Genomic DNA, 19,646 nt, shown 5'->3' with positions numbered 1-19,646 from the left:
TCTGTGCAAATTTCGTGATTGTAAATGCGACAGTGCGGATTCCTTTAGCGGACATACATACATACACACAAACACACACATACACACAGCTATATATATTAGATATGTGAAATGGTAGCCTGCATGGAACATGATGCATGCGTTACATTTTGCTACTCTTTAGCCCTGGTAAGGTGCGACTATCGTTGGCCGATGTGTAGGTCTTCCTTTTACAATGTCTCCGTATCCGGCATGATGATTTTGGTTTCATACAGTTGTTATCACGAAACATCTGCGTTCAGTGCACAAACATCTGTTTCAACAAACTGTTTCCTGGCTTTGTCTCATTTCTACATCTCTTCGATCCTGTAAGCCAAGATTTTATTGAAAAATAAAGAAAAAAAAAGTTTTGTTTTTGTTCTAATTAGGCTCAGTTGCAATATACATGAGTAAGTACATAAGAAGATGTGGGCACCGGACGGTTAACGCAATTTGTCTTTCAAGAGAATGAAGATCTGGCAGGCTTATACACGCAACCACTTCATTGTAAGCTCGAAATATTCCCATTCTTATCACTTTCAGCATAAATCTGTAGTGCATGTGAATATATGAAACTTTGCAACTTTCACATCTTCCATATCTTTCAGCATATTATTGTCCTCTTTTTATTGATTTAAAAACCTTCTCAGTCTAGTGTAAAAAAAAAGTAAATAGTAGACATTGACAGATGAGAGGAGAGGAGGGAGATGCAGCTGCAGCTTCTCACTCAGGATTCCAGTGACACATTATTGGGAAGGTCAATCAGTGAGGGAAATAGCCGCTTGGCTCAAAGAACTCCAAGCAGGTCTGACATCACATACGAAATGCAAAACCCAGTCAAGCATGGAGAGAGGAACTGTATGTACATACAATAGGAGGGAGAAAGAGAAAGACCACCTACATCTAGTCTATAGTATCCTGATAAGTTTCATCTGGTGGATTCTACCTTAAATTAGCAAAGACAAGTATGCAGACAGGAACATTGATGCTGCAGAAATGAGGATGGAGACAACACCTAGAACAGCAGAGATGAATAGGCTAGTGTGTCACCCAGGGTTATGGGGTACTCGGTCCCGGACGGTCTATAACTGGGGAATGTCACTTTGGTGGCCGTTGCCCGGTCCCGTGCCCTGGGTGTTTTTTGAAGATGGGAATATTTACAAGGGATTGTTGAATAATGTTCACACGTGACGCCACTTGCGGTTTTGCGGCTATAGGGATGGAGTCGCTGCTGCACAGTTCTCCCTACTGGGGCTGGTGTTGGTTGCAGCCTGGGTGTTAGGCCCTCCACAAGCAGGGCCGGGCCCCAGAGGATAGGTGAGATGAATGGGTGTTGAAAGAAAGTAGACAACCCAAGTTGCAGTGTAACTGGTTCCTTTACTCACAGTAAGCTGGAAACTGGTCACCCAAGGCCGGCTGGTCTCAATCGCAGGTCCCCTTAGTCCCAGTGTCGGTTTAGTGACCTGGTGGCTTCTTTCCTCTGCACCTGTTTTTGGTTGGTGGGCCCACGTAGCTTGGAGTGGCTGTGGTCCCCTCCTGGTTGTCTTCTACATCAGTCCGTATGACGGTAGTGTGAACCCTGTGGGGTTGGAGTCTCGGGTCCTGTCACCGATTCTCCCATTGCTACTGTGTCCCGAACTTCGTGGTCAGTGAGGTCCTTGTTGTTCCCCTCACTGTGCAGATTTTATAAGGTCTGCCTGGAGCATTTTCCTGACCTAGGATTCTGTACCCCTTTGCTGCATAGTTTCGGGAGTACTCCACCGTATTCCACCGGCAACTAACAACCTGGGCCCTCAGGTCACCTTTACACTCTGGACAGTCCTTTCTTTGTCTTTTACTGACACCGACACACTCCTCTGTCTCACACTGTCTGTCCTCAGTCTGCCCCTCCCACCTGGTCATCTAGTGGACTGGATTGGCTCCACCTCTAGGCGGCCATCCATTGGTCCGACCCTAGCCTGGTACCATTCTATGGGGGATATTGAGGGAAAAACAGGCATTATCTAGAGTGTTTGGTTGTTACCGTCACTGGTGTTTTGGGTCATTAGGGGGTAGGCCCTGCATCCTGGTGGGGATGCAGTACCTTGTAGCTTCCTGATGGCTTCAGGGGTGCTACACTAGCAGGTACCTTGTCAGCAGAAATACGGATGCAGACAGCACCTAGAACAGCAGAGATGAATAGGCTAACAGATACCTTGATGCAGCAGAGTTGAGGGTGCAGACAGCACTATAGTATTAACTGCAGTGTTGAGTTTGGATAAGGAGCCTAGATAGTGCTCATGAGCTTGCTAAGTAGATAATCAGGCATCTGGCTAAAGCAGAGCCAAGCTCACAGTGCAGCATGACTCCTGGAAAGTAGGTCGTAGAAATGTTCACTAGTGAAGTAAGCACAGACGCCAGGCCATATGGGCTTCATGCTTCTTCGCCAAGGAGCCCCTGTGTGCGCATATGACTTTGCAACACTCACTGGTTTCTTCAAGCTGGGACAAATGTACAAAGACATTCTTAGGGGTACTTTGCACGTTGTGACATCTCAAGCCAATGCTGCGATGTCGAGCGCGATAGTCTCCGCCCCCGTCGCAGCAGCGATATCTTGTGATAGCTGGCGTAGCGAACATTATCGCTACGCCGGCTTCACATGCACTCACCTGCCCTGCGACGTCGCTCTGGCCAGCGACCCGCCTCCTTCCTAAGGGGGCGGGTCGAGCGGCGTCACTGCGACGTCACACGGCAGGCGGCCAATAGAAGCGGAGGGGCGGAGATGAGCGGGACGTAAACATCCCGCCCACCTCCTTCCTTCCGCATTGCAGCCGGGACGCAGGTAGGAGATGTTCCTCGCTCCTGCGGCTTCATACACAGCGATGTGTGCTGCCGCAGGAACGACAAACAACATCGTACCTGTCTCTGCACCGGCATTATGGAAATGTCGGACCCTACACCGATGATACGATAACGACGCTTTTGCGCTCGTTAATCGTATCAAAAAGAATTTGCACACTACGATATCGACTGCGACGCTGCATGTGCGTCACTTTCGATTTGACCCCATCGACATCGCACCTGTGATGTCGTAATGTGCAAAGCCCGCCTTAATTAAATTCTGCTGCCATATACCAGGATAATAAAGATAAAACAAGGGTGGAGATTTCAGCAAGACAATGTGAGATAAGCCAAGGAAACTGTAGATTGGTTTCAGAGAAAGAAAATAACACTGCTAGAATGGCCGAGCCGATCACCGGAGCTGAATCCAAAAGAAAATTTATGGAAGGAACTAAAGCTCAGAGTTCATAGAAGGAGCCCATGAGACTTCCAGGATTTGAAGAGTATTTGTGTGGAAGAATGGGCCAAAATCCCACCTGAGCAATACAGGCGACTAGTTTTTCCCTACAGGAGATGTCTTGAAGCTTCATCATCACCAACAAGTGCTTTTGAATGAAGTATAAAATAGATTTCAGTAAGCATGTTCAATACTTTTGGAATTTATGGACATCTATGGTTTGATTTCTTTACCTGTGGAGATTGGATGGGTTGTTACCGACATTTAGCGAAAAATTCATGTCAACAGCAAGTTTAGAAATATGTTTGCTTAGAAAATGGGTGATGTGTTCAATCCTTATTTCACACACTGTAGATGCCTTTACCAGGTTGCACCATTCAACTACTGACAAAGTCTTTAAACTGATATAACTTCATCATTTTAGTTGTCACCAGACCCATGTGTTTTCTTTTACACTCTAGTACAGACCCACTGAGATATTTCTGCTAAGTTTTTAATAATTCTTTTCAGTGACTTGTGAAGTATTTGTCATTTTTTCTGCTCAGTTTTCCACAGGTTTTCAATAAACATTTTCAAAAGAGACATCTGTAAACCAAAGATAAAGTACAGGCATTATAGTTAGAGTTAAAGGCCCCTATACACATTGAATAGCTGTTGGCCAAATGATCATTCAGTCAACAATTGTATTCCTCTTAATCCTTCATTTACCAAAACACTTGACTTGGTTGAGTGTTCCTGTGTTTACCATAATCAAGCCACCGCCTGTGTAGGGGGTTCCAGGCTATGCCACCCCTGTAGAAGTGGCCAGAAAACTGGAAGGTTTATGATGTGTATTAATTGGTATTGTGTATTTTGGTAAATGGCCACCTGGTGGCCATGTGGCTTAGTGATGGCTGTCCAGGCATCTAGTTAGGTAGAAAAATGGTTAAGTGAAAGGAGGAGTATAGTCTATAAATAGGGCAGGATGCAGAAGGAGGGCAGGAGAGTCCCCAGTAAGAGAAAGAGAGAACAATCCCAACAATTTGTTTATTAAAGATCCTAAGGGTCAACCCTCTGACACCGGACACATGGGGTCCTGCTCTCAAGCGGACTGTTGTAACTGCATCCCCAAAAGCGGGGTTGAGTTCAGTCAGTCGGGGTGGTGTCCATGTTTCCTGGATTGAAAACCCAACGAATTTCCCTGCGAGACAGAAGGTCAGTGGGCTTTTAAAGGAGAAAAGTAGGTCCTGGCCAGAAGCACGGGTGGAGGAGTGCTGTTGTAATAAGCCCTTTTAATAGCGTCAGCAAATCCCTGTGGGTGGGATGGAGAGGATAAAGGACTTTTTGAATCTTCTAGTGCAGTGCAACGTAATAAGTTGCTCAAGACCCTCCAACAGGAGAGGGAGCCTTAAATACCTGGTGCCTCTCAGCGATAGGCTGGATACACCTTTTCAAGGTGTGTACTGCCCTTTTGCTCTTTCCAGAGTCAGGGAGCGCACGCACACCCTAGGCTAGTAATTAGAAAAACCCACATGCATGTGGAAACCCTGGGGCCTAGGAACCTTTGCATAAGCCAGTGGCCAAAACGCACGTGGGCATCCGTAGACCAAAGCCGGGGACCTTACTATACGGTAGCGGCAATGCAGGAGTCCAAAGGACCACACAGCACGTGGGTAGCCGTGCAGGAAGGCAGAGGACCATGTAACATGTGAGCAGCCATACAGGACACCAAGGGGCTGAGATGCACATGGGTGGCACAAGGAGGTAACAGCGTTGGTGTTTTTACTAAGTGGTGGAAGAGGAGAGCACAGGGGCATTGGTGCAGGCAAGCACCAGAACACTGGTGTAAATAGGGATAGAGACATCAGTGTTACAAAGGCATTACTACAGGGTAGGGATCCCGATTATCACACATTTCATGGGAGCACAGCATCTTGAAGAATCTTTGCAAAAAAAAATAAATAAATAAAACAAATGTGCACAAATGAAATACTCCCTATCTGCCTTGTACCTTCAGCTTTCCTTTTCATATATGTCTCCCTGTGTCTGGGACTATCCTCTCCCTTTTAACCCATGCCATCCTGTCACTCCCTCTACATCCCCTTCCACTAAGGGACCAGGGACCCAGTGACACCTAGTGGCGGTCGGCCAACTACACAGTAAAAACCTTCACACATAAATACATCATTCTAAAACATATATAATCAATCACAACATTCTTCATGGGTGGTAGGGCGCTGGACACCCTCCTACAGTATGACCATAATAAAGAAGAAATGTAAATTACTGCCATGTACTGCCATGTGAAAACTCTGTCAGTGTCATCTGTGAATACCATCTAGTATGATATCAACTATTCATGTTAATGGTTACCGAATACTGAGTACTATTCCAATATTCGTCACAGCAAGAAAAATGCTCAGGTTCCCCACTGACTTGCATTAGTTCATTATTTATGATACTGAAATAGTACTTTGGGATTCGTCATGAATAATCCGATGTAACGCCTTCCTGGAACCACAGACTTAGACTGGCTGTAACAGACAGGCTAGAGGAAAGCCGCTCACAAAGCAGGACCCTGAGAACCCTGAAACCCTTTACCCCTATACAGGGATTTTGAATTACACAGGGCCCCGGAGATCACTACCTGTGGTAGGCTGCAGTTGGATGAGAGTAGTGTCAGGCAGGGTCAAACCAGGAAATGCAGAACAGGGACAAAATCAGGCAGGCAAGGACGAAATCAGAAAACCAGGCAGAGGTCAAATCCAGATTGGGTTGCGAGGTACAAAAACAGCAGGCAGAAGGGTAGTCAGAAAACAGGCAGAGGTCAAATTTGGATCAGGTAGCAAGGTACAAAAACAGTAGGAAGGAGGGTAGTCAGAAAACAGGCAGAGGTCATATCTGGATCAGGTAGCGAGGTACAAAAACGGCAGCCAGGAGGGTAGTCAGAGAACAGGCAGAGGTCAGTGCACAGGAATCACTATACAAAACAGAATAGGAACCAGGAAGCAGGAATTCAGAACTATCTCTGGCAGTGACCAGCAGACAGGAGGGGAATCAGAAGGGTGTGGTGTCTTCACATTGGCTGTAGCTGAATGATGGTAACTTCAGCTGGAAGACACACGCCACCCACAGTCAGCCAGTGGTACTGCAGGTAACAGGGAAACTCAGCTTAGTGGATAAGCGGAGCCTGCGCCCACCGGAGCCACTGGCACCGACTCCTCTCCTAAAATCAGCACTATCCATAGTGGAAACACGGCACCACCTGGTGATCGAAACAGACGTTGCAGGAGCGGACTCTGGTGGGGACATCACATCCGAACATGAATAGTTATTATTCGCCCATCTCTAATGTTTTCAAATGCAAGTACCTCAGTAAAAAAAGGTTTTCTTGTTAACAATAACGGCCTTTCCTTCTTCCTTGCTCATCCCCTCCATTACACTACATTGCAGACTGTTGCCACCGGCCTCCTAGGGAGCACTGCCGATAGTGTCAGGGTGGCAATAGTCATCAAATCACATTTGTCACTGATATTCAGGGTTTCCAAACTACATTCGGCCAAAGGAAACCTTATACGATGACTTTTAGGTTTTCATAACTCCATTGATTTCACAGGTTATGGGGCACACGCAGCGCAGTCTACTTTCCGCAACAATCAGATCTTGTTTTATTGTTAGTGGTTGGAAAGGATTCAATTGACATTTGGTATTGTGGGAAATTCTATCCAAAAGAATATCCTTTCCACTATAAAAACCATAATCATAGTTGATTCATGAAAAGAAGACTCATCAGACAATATGAAATATGACAAAACAGCTTTATATTTGGGTCTCCGGTGTATTTTCTAATGTAAAACATGTCTAGGTCGCTGTGACTAAAGAGAGGTATAAGAAATTCTGCTATAAATCTGAATTTGTTTAATCGGCTTATGTTTCCAATTATAAACTTACACTATAACATACAGCCAGTGTACGGGGAGGACACGGGTGACATATACCCATACCCTGACCCGTGAAGAACGATGTTACCCCAATCTCATAATGCCACTTTTCATTTACAAGATCTTCTCCAGTTTGAATCTACCTAAAGGCAAAAAAAATGCTCATCAACAATTCAACTTATAAACCTGAGGGTAGGAAGCGGAAAATAAAGTACAGAAAATTTCCATCAGATTGATAATTAAAGGGATCTTATTCCTTTTTTTTCAGCTCCCTTAAAGGAAACATGTCAAGTTAAAAATTGAGCCAGCATGTGATAAAGCAGCAAATGCCAAGTAGATTGATAGAAAAATTATTCAGTATAAATTGTCGTTAGTGATGAGCGTGCACTACCATGCTCAGGTGCTCGGTACTCGTAACTAGTGATGAGCGGGCACTACCATGCTCAGATGCTCAGTACTCGTAACTAGTGATGAGCGGGCACTACCATGCTCAGGTGCTTAGTACTCGTAACTAGTGATGAGCGGGCACTACCAGGCTCGTGTGCTCAGTACTCGTAACTAGTGATGAGTGGGCACTACCATGCTCAGGTGCTCAGTACTCGTAACTAGTGATGAGTGGGCACTACCATGCTCTGGTGCTCAGTACTCGTAACTAGTGATGAGTGGGCACTACCATGCTCAGATGCTCAGTACTCGTAACTAGTGATGAGCGCGCACTACCATGCTCGGGTGCTCAGTACTCGTAACTAGTGATGAGCGGGCACTACCATGTTCAGGTGCTCAGTACTCGTAACTAGTGATGAGTGGGCACTACCATGCTCAGGTGCTCAGTACTCGTAACTAGTGATGAGCAGGCACTACCATGCTCTGGTGCTCAGTACTCGTAACTAGTGATGAGCAGGCACTACCATGCTCGGGTGCTCAGTATTCGTAACTAGTGATGAGCGGGCACTACCATGCTTGGGTGCTCAGTACTCGTAACTGGTGATGAGTGGGCACTTCCATGCTCGGGTGCTCAGTACTCGTAACTGTTGATGAGCGAACACTACCATGTTCAGGTGCTCAGTACTCGTAACTAGTGATGAGCGGGCACTACCATGCTCAGGTGCTCAGTACTCGTAACTAGTGATGAGCGGGCACTACGATGCTTGGGTGCTCAGTACTCGTAACTAGTAATGAGCGGGCACTACCATGCTTGGGTGCTCAGTACTCGTAACTAGTGATGATCGGGCACTACCATGCTTGGGTGCTCAGTACTCGTAACTAGTGATGAGCGGGCACTACCATGCTTGGGTGCTCAGTATTCGTAACTAGTGATGAGCGGGCACTACCATGCTCAGGTGCTCAGTACTCGTAACTAGTGATGAGCGGGCACTACCATGCTCAGGTGCTCAGTACTCGTAACTAGTGATGAGCGGGCACTACGATGCTTGGGTGCTCAGTACTCGTAACTAGTGATGAGCGGGCACTACCATGCTAGGGTGCTCAGTACTCGTAACTAGTGATGAGCGGGCAGTACCATGCTCGGGTGCTCAGGACTCGTAAGTAGTGATGAGCGGGCACTACCATGCTTGGGTGCTCAGTACTCGCAACTAGTGATGAGCGGGCACTACCATGCTCAGGTGCTCAGTACTCATAACTAGTGATGAGCGAGCACTACCATGCTCGGGTGCTCAGTACTCGTAACTAGTGATGAGCGGGCACTACCATGCTCAGGTGCCCAGTACTCGTAACTAGTGATGAGCGGGCACTACCATGCTCGGGTGCTCAGTACTCGTAACTGGTGATGAGTGGGCACTACCATGCTCGGGTGCTCAGTACTCGTAACTAGTGATGAGCGAGCACTACCATGCTCAGGTGCTCAGTACTCGTAACTAGTGATGAGCGTGCACTACCATGCTCAGGTGCTCAGTACTCGTAACTAGTGATGAGCGTGCACTAGAAGCCAAGAAGCCCATCGTCAGTGGAGGAGCCTTAGAGATTCACAACTCAGTTTTGACAATCTGTCTCCAGGGCAGCTGTTATTTTAATACTACACAAATCTGACCTTTATGGAAGAGTGGCACGAAAAGAGACTGTCAGGCTGCCAGCAGGGGGAGCTGGAGTCCTGCAGGGAAAGACACTACACAGAGCTGAATGAGCAAGGAGGTGAACTCCCGGTGTGATCTAATGCAGTGTCTGCTAGCATCAGCCGGACATCTGTAGCAGTGGAGCATGCGGGGGATGGTCAGACGGGTCTGGGTCATACACAGTACGGGCAGCAGGAAGACCGGAGGAACTAGCAGAGGAGGAGTCGAGATCAGGAAGAGGTCAGTACCAGAGGAAACAACCTAGTGGGTAGGTAGGAGAGCAGGGAACAACCGGGGCTATTGTGGGAAGGAAGAAGGTGGGACAGAGGAATGCAGAACACAGACAGAGGCTTAAGGCACAGAGGGGGAACGGATCAGGATCACACTTACAGGACCAGCACTCACAGGCAAAGCAGCGCTAAGCTTATAGCCGGCACTGGTTCACTGGATATGTCAGCTTTAAAGGCATCCCAGTGTCGCGGGCAGAGGAGGGGATGCTGCGCTCTCCCACTGCTCGGGTCCGGCTGCTGCTGCTGCGGCTGCTGCTCGGTGGTGGCTCGAGCAGTGGGTCGGATCCCGGGGACTCGAGCGGTGTTCCTCGCCCGTGAGTGAAAAGGGGGAATGTTTGTGATTTAGGAATATTGTCCGTGACGCCACCCACGGTTGTGGTGAGATTGGTGACACCACCGCTGCTCTGGACGGGGATCCCGGAAGCGATGACATGGAGCAGCTTGGATGTTAGTTCTCCCCTCCGTGGGTAGTGGGTTTGTTTGTCCCGGGGCCCGTTGAGGGGGTAGGGATGGATGGCAGGCGGGTTACAGGGCCTGGTGAGGTGCAGGGTCGCGTGAGCAGCGCTGTGCCGCACGGCACGGTGGTACTCACTCAGCCAATGATGAACACAGAGTCTCCGGTAAAACACACGGCTGGATGGATGGGTCCCAAAGATGGCTGCGGTGTTTCTCCTCCCGGCAGGTTGATGGTGACTGCCTTTCCCTGCACCTGTGTAGTGTGTACGGTTCCAATGGGTTCCCACCGGTAACCCGCTCCCCAGCTTGGATATGTGCTGAAGGAGCCCCTTTTGCCCGCAGGCTCTGGCCCTGGGAACTTTAGCCTTGGTGGTGACTGTGTTTCCCTCTCTCGGTTGGACTGTTGCCTTCTGTCGGGACTTGGCTGCTGGGAAACCCAGGAGGTTCCCTTCGCTAACGGATTTGACAAATTGCACGGCGACTCCTAGCCTTGTCGGTAAGGCGACTCCTAGCCCTGGTCCATAAGCCCCTGCCGGATGGTTCTGGCTTCTCTTTGCGTACCGGTCCAGTACCGCCGGGCCACCACCCGTCCACGGTCCTTACGGCTAGCTCCAATAGGCCTCTCCTGCAGACGGTCACCACCGTCCGCCAACCTTGCTGTTCCTTCCGGGCCACACACCCGCACCACTTTCTGTCCGCTTCTCTACCACTTCACTCCTTCCACTTCAAACTCTAAAACTCAACTCTCTCCCTTTCCCGCCTCCAGGACTGTGAACCCCTCGGTGGGCGGGACCAACCACCTGGCTCCACCCCTTGGTGTGGACATTAGCCCCTGGAGGGAGGCAACAAGGGTTTTTGTTTGACTTTGGTATGCCTGATTGGGAGTGTGGGGTGTGGTGATGTAGTGCTTGTGATGTCCTGGCTTGTCCAGGGCGCCACACCAGCTCCGGAAGTGAGGCCCAGGAGAAGGCTCCGCCCCATAGCCATGTGGACAGGGAGGCGAACCATGACGAAGACATTTTTGAAAGCAAGAAATAAGAATTCCTGCTTGCAGTTTGCAAAAAGCCATGTAGGGGACGCTTTGACCCGATGAGTCCAAAGTAGTTATGGATGGTGGTGTCACCATCCTGCTTTGGGAAGGATTTTCTTCAGTAGGAACAAGGAAACTGGTCAGAGTGGATGGGAAGATGGATGGAGCTAAATAAAGGACAATCCTGGAGGAAAACCTGTTAAGGCCACTTTACACGCTGCGATATCGGTACCGATATCGCTAGCGTGGGTACCCGCCCCCATCGGTTGTGCGACATGGGCAAATCGCTGCCTGTGTCACACAACATCGCCCAGACCCGTCACACTTCTTACCTGCCCTGCGACGTCGCTGTGACCGGCGAAACGCCTCCTTTCTAAGGGGGCGGTTCGTTCAGCGTCACAGCGACGTCACAGCAGCGTCACTGAACCGCCGCCAAATAGAAGCGGAGGGGCGGAGATGAGCGGGACGAACATCCCACCCACCTCCTTCCTTCCGCATTGTGGCCGGGAGTCTGGTAAGGAAAGGTTCCTCGTTCTTGCGGTGTCACATGGAGCGATGTGTGCTCCCGCAGGAACGAGGAACAACTTCGTTACTGCTGCAGCAGCGATATTAGAGAATGGACCCCCATGTCACCGATGAGCGATTTTGGACGTTTTTGCAACGATGCAAAATCGCTCATAGGTGTCACATGCAACAGCATCGCTAAAGCGGCCGGATATGCTTCACAAATTCTGTGACCCCAATGAGATTGCTTGAGCGATGTCGCAGCCTGTAAAGCGGCCTTTAGAGGCTGAAAAACACTTGAGACTGGGGCATAGGTTCACCTTCCAGCAGGACAACGACCCTAAACATCCGGCCAAAGCTACAGTAGATGGTTTAGATAAAAGCATATTCATGTGTGTGAACGGCCCAGTTGCAGTCCAGACCTAAATCCCATTGAGAATCTGTGAGAAGACTTGATAATAGAGATGAGTGAACCGGTCGCGGTTCGGCTCGAGGTCGGGTCGCCGAACGGAGCTCCCGTTCGAGTTCGGTTCGTAGAACGTTCGACGAACCGAACTCGAACTGCATAGGAAACAATGGCAGGCAATCACAAACACATAAAAACACCTAGAAAACACCCTCAAAGGTGTCCAAAAGGTGACAAACAACTCACAACACAACACAAACACATGGGAAAGTGACAAGGACAAATTCTCATGCAAAAACAAAACAGCGTTACGAGGAAAAAGAGGACGAGACACAGATATAGGCATGGCACGCCCTTCTGAAATCATGTAAAACACCGCAAGGTGACTCCAAGCGGAGTCTCCCTTTTTTCCAAAAATTGGGCCACACAGACACCCCTTCAGTGGCAGCACTTGTGCCCCAGTTGTACACTTCACAGGTAGATTTGCATCAAGCACATTCAAAAATACGCCATAATTAACCGTCCCCAGGATGACTCCGGGGTAGGTAGCAAAGTCTTTCCTGATCCCAGCTCTGTTCATCTTAGATCATTTTAAAAAACACAGCAAGCAAGGGTTACTCCAAGCGGAGTCTCCCTTTTTTCCAAAAATTGGGCCCCACACACACCCACCCATTCAGTGGCAGCACTTGTGCCCTAGTTGTACACTTCACAGCTAGATTTGCATCAAGCACATTCCAAATCCACAAGCATTTACTCTCCCCAGGATGACACAGGGGTTGTAAATTCCTTCTGGATCCATGACTTGTTCATTTTGATGAACGTCAGTCTGTCCACATTGTCACTGGACAGACGCGTGCGCTTATCTGTCAGCACACACCCAGCAGCACTGAAGACACGTTCAGAGACAACGCTGGCAGCTGGACACGACAAAATCTCCAAGGCGTAAGTGGAGAGCTCTGGCCATTTTTCTAGATTTGAAGCCCAAAATGATCAAGGCTCCATTTGCAAAGTCATGGCATCGATGTTCATTTGGAGATACTCCTGTATCATCCTCTCCAGCCGTTGACTATGTGTCAGACTTGTTGTCTCTGGTGGCCTTGCAAAGGAGGGTCTAAAAAAATTATGAAAAGATTCCATAAAATTGCTGTTACCAGCACCAGATACAGTCCTACTGGTACGGGTAGACTGTTGAAGATGACGAGACCGTCCCATGTTTGTCAAGTTACAACTGGGAGATTCACGCCCTGCACCTGCACGGTTGTTTGGTGGAAAAGCCGAGCTAAGATCGAGTAACAGCTTCTGCTGATACTCCTGCATATGTGCGTCCCTTTCTATGGCTGGAATTGTCACAAAATTTGGACTTGTACCGGGGATCTAATAGTGTGGCAAGCCAGTAGTCATCATCACTTCTAATTTTGACAATACGAGGGTCATGTTGGAGGTAGTGCAACAAGAAGGCACTCATGTGTCTTGCGCAGCCATGCGTACCAAGTCCACGCTGTGTTTGTGGCATAGAGGTGCTACCCGTTCTTTCTTCCTCTGACATCTCCCCCCAACCTCTTTCAACTGAAATTTGACCAAGGTCTCCCTCATCCGCTGAGTCTTCCATGTCCATGGACAGTTCGTCCTCCATTTCTTCATGTTCTCCTGCACCTTCCTCAACATTTCGCCTGCTACTATGCGCCCTTGTTGATCCCTGTCCCCCATGGTCCCATGCCTGCCGCGTTGGTGATGATGAACGTCTGGACCTTGGAGATGTTGTTATGTCTTGCGCATATGAATCCTCCTGTAGTTCCTCCCCTTCCTGTTGTCCCACCCCCTGACTCCGAATAGTGTTTAGCGTGTGCTCCAGCATGTAAATGACTGGAATTGTCATGCTGATAATGGCATTGTCAGTGTGAAGATGTAATTTACCCTCTCACTGTATATGCTGTGATACTATGTCATGATATGTATATTTCCCTGGTTGTATTAGTTGTAATTCATGTATTTTCTTGGGGGAGCTACTGGTCTCAATGTGTCTCTCTCATACAATTGCAGTCTTGGCATCTAATGTGATTATGTAAATAGCCTGTCCTCTTCTTTCCAGAGTTGTGTATCTAATCTGTAATTGCATTGGCCAGTGAAGGAATAGTCATTGTTCTTTACAGCAGGGGATCCCTTCATCTACTGTGGCTGGCAGACATATTGGAGCCCTGTGATGGACCAAACCATTGATGATAGGATGTGTGACCCCTACCCCCTGAACAAACATGGTGGGCTGGTCAAGCAGCACAGACAATGCATTTCCCTTTTGTAACTTCAGAGTGAGCTGAAACTTGAAGAGAGAAGGAGCCCCAGCCTGGGTGGCTGTGGACACGGACGGAGCTAGGCCTGTGTGGCGGCCCGTGGGATTGTGTGGAACTCTTTGGACTACTGTAAGGACGATTGCTTTCTTATCCGGTCCGAGGATTGTCGGGAAGGGCCCCCGAATCTGTTTTACGTGGACTTATCGTGTGCTGTTCCAGTGTTCTTGTGAATAAACCTGTTGGATCGTCCCTCGGCCTCGTCCATCCTTTGCTCTGTTGTACACTCCCGTCACAAACTGGTTGGCAGCGCTGGGATCAGAGCAGAAGGAATGGAGGACAATGGCTCAACATCAGGAACCAGCACTGCAGAGTACAAGACCTGGACTTTGGGGAGCCTGCAATCAAAGGCCCGTGAAGTAGGAGTTCGTTTCAAAGGACTCTCCAAGGAGCAGCTGATTGAGGCGCTAGAAGGAGTCTGTTCGCAAAATGACGTGGAGGAAGGATCCTCACAGCAAACGGAAGAAAGACGGCAGCCGGAGGTGAATACCCAAAAAAGTCAATGGGTTGTGTGGTACAAGGAGGAGATGGCACTGCTTGGAGATGAGGCCACCATAGAAGATAAGAGGGAGGCCATGCGTGGAGCTAAAGAGAAGGAGCGCAGGATGGAGGAGATGGCACTGCTGGATAAGGAGCTCGCTGTGGAAGCCGCGAGAGGTTCCAGACAAACTGTAACCCCAGCACCCATCATGAGGGAACTTCCCAGGGTGTCCCGCAAAGACTTTAAGCCGTTTAATGAGGCTGCAGGCGACATTGAGGGCTTCTTCCAGGACTTTGAGCATCAGTGTCGATTAATGGAAGTCCCGGACAGGGAGCGTGTCCGGCATCTGGTTGGGCTCCTAGAGGGGGGAGCTGCTGAAGCCTATAGAGCTATGGACCCTCGGTGGAACTGTGAGTATGCGGATATTAAACAGACTATTCTAGAACATTATGCTGTGACCCCAGACACTTACAGGACTCAGTTCCGTGCTTTAGCCTGTGATGGGGAAGTGTCTTTTAAGATATATGCTCATAGACTCAAACAAATATGTAATCGCTGGCTGGAGGCAGAGGAGGCCTTATCTTGGGAGACCTTCCTGCAGGTCATCCTAAAAGAACAATTCTTTGCCCAGTGCCCCGCTGAGATCCGGGAATGGGTGCGTGAGAGAAAACCAGCGACAGTGGAGGAAGCTGCTGCTCTCGCTGATGAGGCTCTCACCATCAAGCCTCAGTGGAGGGTTCTGTTGGAGGATGGAGAGACGCCTAACAGCTCCACAACACCGGATGCCCCCAGTTATTCTGTCCCCATTGTTCCCCGTTCCTCTAAGCCACCACATGTTGATACCCGTGTTAATGTGCCTCCAGTTGCTTCTACTGCACTTTCTGGAATACGCCGGGGAGAGGAAGTAACAGAGCGCAGGTGTTATGTTTGTAGGCATCCCAGGCATTTGCAGGCCTCATGCCCAGCCAGGCCATGGAGGAATCATCCTCAAACCCCTACAGCACCTTCAGGTGGGAGCCGGCCTCCAAGTTCCCCTACCCCTTACCCAAGAGGACGCCTTGGATGGAGGGAGACCCAGCTCAGATGCTATCAATGTGGACAGCCAGGGCATCGGCAAGTCTCCTGCCCAGCAGTTCAAATGAGGACTGATCCTGCACCCAATCGGATTGTTAATTATTTACAGCCCAGTGCCATGGAGGAAGATGTGGCACCGTTATGTGAGGACTGGCCTAGTGACTCAGCCCCCCATGTTGCACCACCAGGAGTTTACGGGGTGCGACCCGCAGTTATGACGACTTCTGCTCATCGAGGTAAGCACTTGCAGGAGGTTGTGCTGGATGGACAGAGACTTGTTGGATTTTGTGACTCGGGTGCTTTCCTCACACTGGCTGATCCCCGAGTGGTTCGGCCTGAGGCAATCCATAGAGGACCTGGGATTGTTATTGAACTGGCTGGTGGACAATGGAGGACTATTCCCACAGCCACTGTGGATCTGAACTTTGGTTTTGGGGTCAGGCGATGTGTGGTTGGGGTGATGGGTGGTCTGCCTGCAGCTGTTCTCCTGGGCAATGATGTGGGAGAGCTACGATGCCAATTCGTGGCTGCATGAAGCCACATGTAAGTAACGCTCTGCCTGTGTGTACTTAACCAGTGACCTGTAGAGGTCCCTAGTACGTACACAAGTTGGGAGGGGAAGGAATTGTGAAGATGTAATTTACCCTCTCACTGTATATGCTGTGATACTATGTCATGATATGTATATTTCCCTGGTTGTATTAGTTGTAATTCACGTATTTTCTTGGGGGAGCTACTGGTCTCAATGTGTCTCTCTCATACAATTGCAGTCTTGGCATCTAATGTGATTATGTAAATAGCCTGTCCTCTTCTTTCCAGAGTTGTGTATCTAATCTGTAATTGCATTGGCCAGTGAAGGAATAGTCATTGTTCTTTACAGCAGGGGATCCCTTCATCTACTGTGGCTGGCAGACATATTGGAGCCCTGTGATGGACCAAACCATTGATGATAGGATGTGTGACCCCTACCCCCTGAACAAACATGGTGGGCTGGTCAAGCAGCACAGACAATGCATTTCCCTTTTGTAACTTCAGAGTGAGCTGAAACTTGAAGAGAGAAGGAGCCCCAGCCTGGGTGGCTGTGGACACGGACGGAGCTAGGCCTGTGTGGCGGCCCGTGGGATTGTGTGGAACTCTTTGGACTACTGTAAGGACGATTGCTTTCTTATCCGGTCCGAGGATTGTCGGGAAGGGCCCCCGAATCTGTTTTACGTGGACTTATCGTGTGCTGTTCCAGTGTTCTTGTGAATAAACCTGTTGGATCGTCCCTCGGCCTCGTCCATCCTTTGCTCTGTTGTACACTCCCGTCACAAACTGGTTGGCAGCGCTGGGATCAGAGCAGAAGGAATGGAGGACAATGGCTCAACATCAGGAACCAGCACTGCAGAGTACAAGACCTGGACTTTGGGGAGCCTGCAATCAAAGGCCCGTGAAGTAGGAGTTCGTTTCAAAGGACTCTCCAAGGAGCAGCTGATTGAGGCGCTAGAAGGAGTCTGTTCGCAAAATGACGTGGAGGAAGGATCCTCACAGCAAACACTCCCGTCACAGTCAGCGCTAAACATATTCGTCGCCATGTTGAAACTGTGCAGAAGGGTGCATAGGTCCTTGATCTGAGACCACTCCATCAGGGTGATCTGCCCCACCTATGCATCTCGTTGGCCCAGGCTATACGTCATGACGTAATGCACCAGGGCTCGGCGGTGCTGCCACAGTCGCTGTAACATGTGGAGAGTCGAATTCCAGCGTGCCGGCACATCACATTTCAGGCGATGAAGCGGCAGGCCGAAAGACTTCTGGAGCGATGCAAGTCGCTCAGCTGCGGCGGTTGAACAGCGGAAGTGAGCAGACAGTTTTCGTGCCCTGTTCAGAAGGCCATCTAGGCCGGGATAGTGTGTTAAAAATTGCTGGACGACAAGGTTCAACACGTGAGCCATACAAGGCACGTGTGTCACCTTGCCCAGGCGAAGGGCCGCACCCAGGTTTGCAGCATTGTCGCACACGGCCTTACCAGGCTGCAGGGTGAGTGCAGACAACCATTTATTAAACTCGGACCGCAGAGCTGACCACAACTCCTCAGCTGTGTGACTCCTATTACCAAGACATGTCAAGCTAAAGACCACCTGATGCCGTTGCGCTCTGCTGCCAGCATAGTAATGAGGTGATTCCTTCTGCGCAGTGAGAACGCTGGTGGCCTGACCAGGCAGGCTTGGGGTGGAGGTGGAGGACACAGATGGGGTGGAGGAGGAAGAAGCAGTGGCGGAACTTGGACAGACAGAGGATTGACACACAAGTCGTGGGGACGGCAAGACTTGTGCAGCAGACCCTTCACCATCTATCACCATAGTTACCCAGTGCCCAGTCAGCGACATGTAAACGTCCCTGTCCATGCTTACTGGTCCAAGTATCGGTGGTGAAATGCACCCGTTCACACACAGAGTTTCTCAAGGAAGCGGTGATGTTGTGTGCGACATGCTTGTGTAGCGCGGGCACACCTTTCTTAGAGAAGTAGTGGCGACTAGGCATCTGGTACTGGGGCACAGCGACAGACATAAGGTCTCTAAAATCCTGTGTGTCCACTAGGCGGAAAGGCAGCATTTCGGTAGCCAAGAGCTTACAGAGGGATAGAGTCAACCTCTTAGCTTTGTCATGGGTCGCAGGAAATGGCCTTTTATTTGACCACATCTGAGGGACAGAGATCTGGCTGCTGTGTGTAGACGGTGTTGAGTAGGGTGTCCCTGGAAAAATGCAGGTTTGTGAGGAAAGTGCAGGCGGAGACATGATGTTGCCTTCATCCAACGTTGGTGCTATCGATGTCTGAGAGAGCTGTACACACTCACTTGTTTCCCCTTCCAAACCAACTGACGACTTACCAAGCAAACTGCCTGTTGCGGTTACAGTGGTGGAAGTTGTGCGTGGAAAACCAGGTGTGACAGCTGTCCCCACAGTCCTATAAGATGAAGAGTGCGCGGATGCACTGGAAGGGGCAGGCCGTGGATGGTTCGCTCCGCTAGGCCGCATTGCAGCACGTTGAACTTCCCACTGGGACCTATGATATTTATTCATGTGACGATTCATGGAAGAAGTTGTCAAACTGCTGAGGTTTTGACCTCTACTAACAGAATCACGACAAATTTTACACATCACATAATTTGGGCGATCTTTTTCTATGTCAAAAAAGGACCAGGCTAGGCAAGGCTTAGAGGGCATGCGACCTGCTGAGCCCCCCCGACTAGTGCTCAGAGGCAGAGTGGTGGCTGATGATGCAGTTGTAGACGTGCTACCAGTGCTCCGACTCTGTCCAGGAAGGCGCAAGGTAACTTTGTCGTCGGTTGCATCCTCCTCCACCGCCTCTGTTGACCTCCTCGAGTGCCTGACTGGGGGTTGACAGTAGGTGGGATCTAGAACTTCCTCATCAATTGTTGTGTTTGCACTCCCCTCCCCCTCAGACTGAGCCTCTTCTTGCCCTGACCGAATATTTAAGTTGTCATCACAATCTGGTATCTGCGTCTCATCGTCATCAGTATGTTCCTCATTGTCTATAACCACAGGTGTTACAGTTTGTGACAAAGGGTCAACATTATGCTCAGAAACTTCATCCTCATGGCCTGAATCAGAGTCACAAAGGTTCTGGGCATCACTGCAGACCATTTCCTGGTCTGTACTCACTGTAGCTTGGGAGCAGACCTCTGATTCCCAGGCTATAGTGTGACTGAACAGCTCTGCAGACTCAGCCATCTCAGTTCCACCATACTGTGCAGGGCTGATGGAGACTTCAG

The sequence above is a fragment of the Anomaloglossus baeobatrachus genome, chromosome 6 (assembly GCF_048569485.1).
Source record: "Anomaloglossus baeobatrachus isolate aAnoBae1 chromosome 6, aAnoBae1.hap1, whole genome shotgun sequence".
Taxonomy (NCBI): Eukaryota; Metazoa; Chordata; class Amphibia; order Anura; family Aromobatidae; genus Anomaloglossus; species Anomaloglossus baeobatrachus.
Note: the sequence above shows the minus strand (reverse complement) of the source record.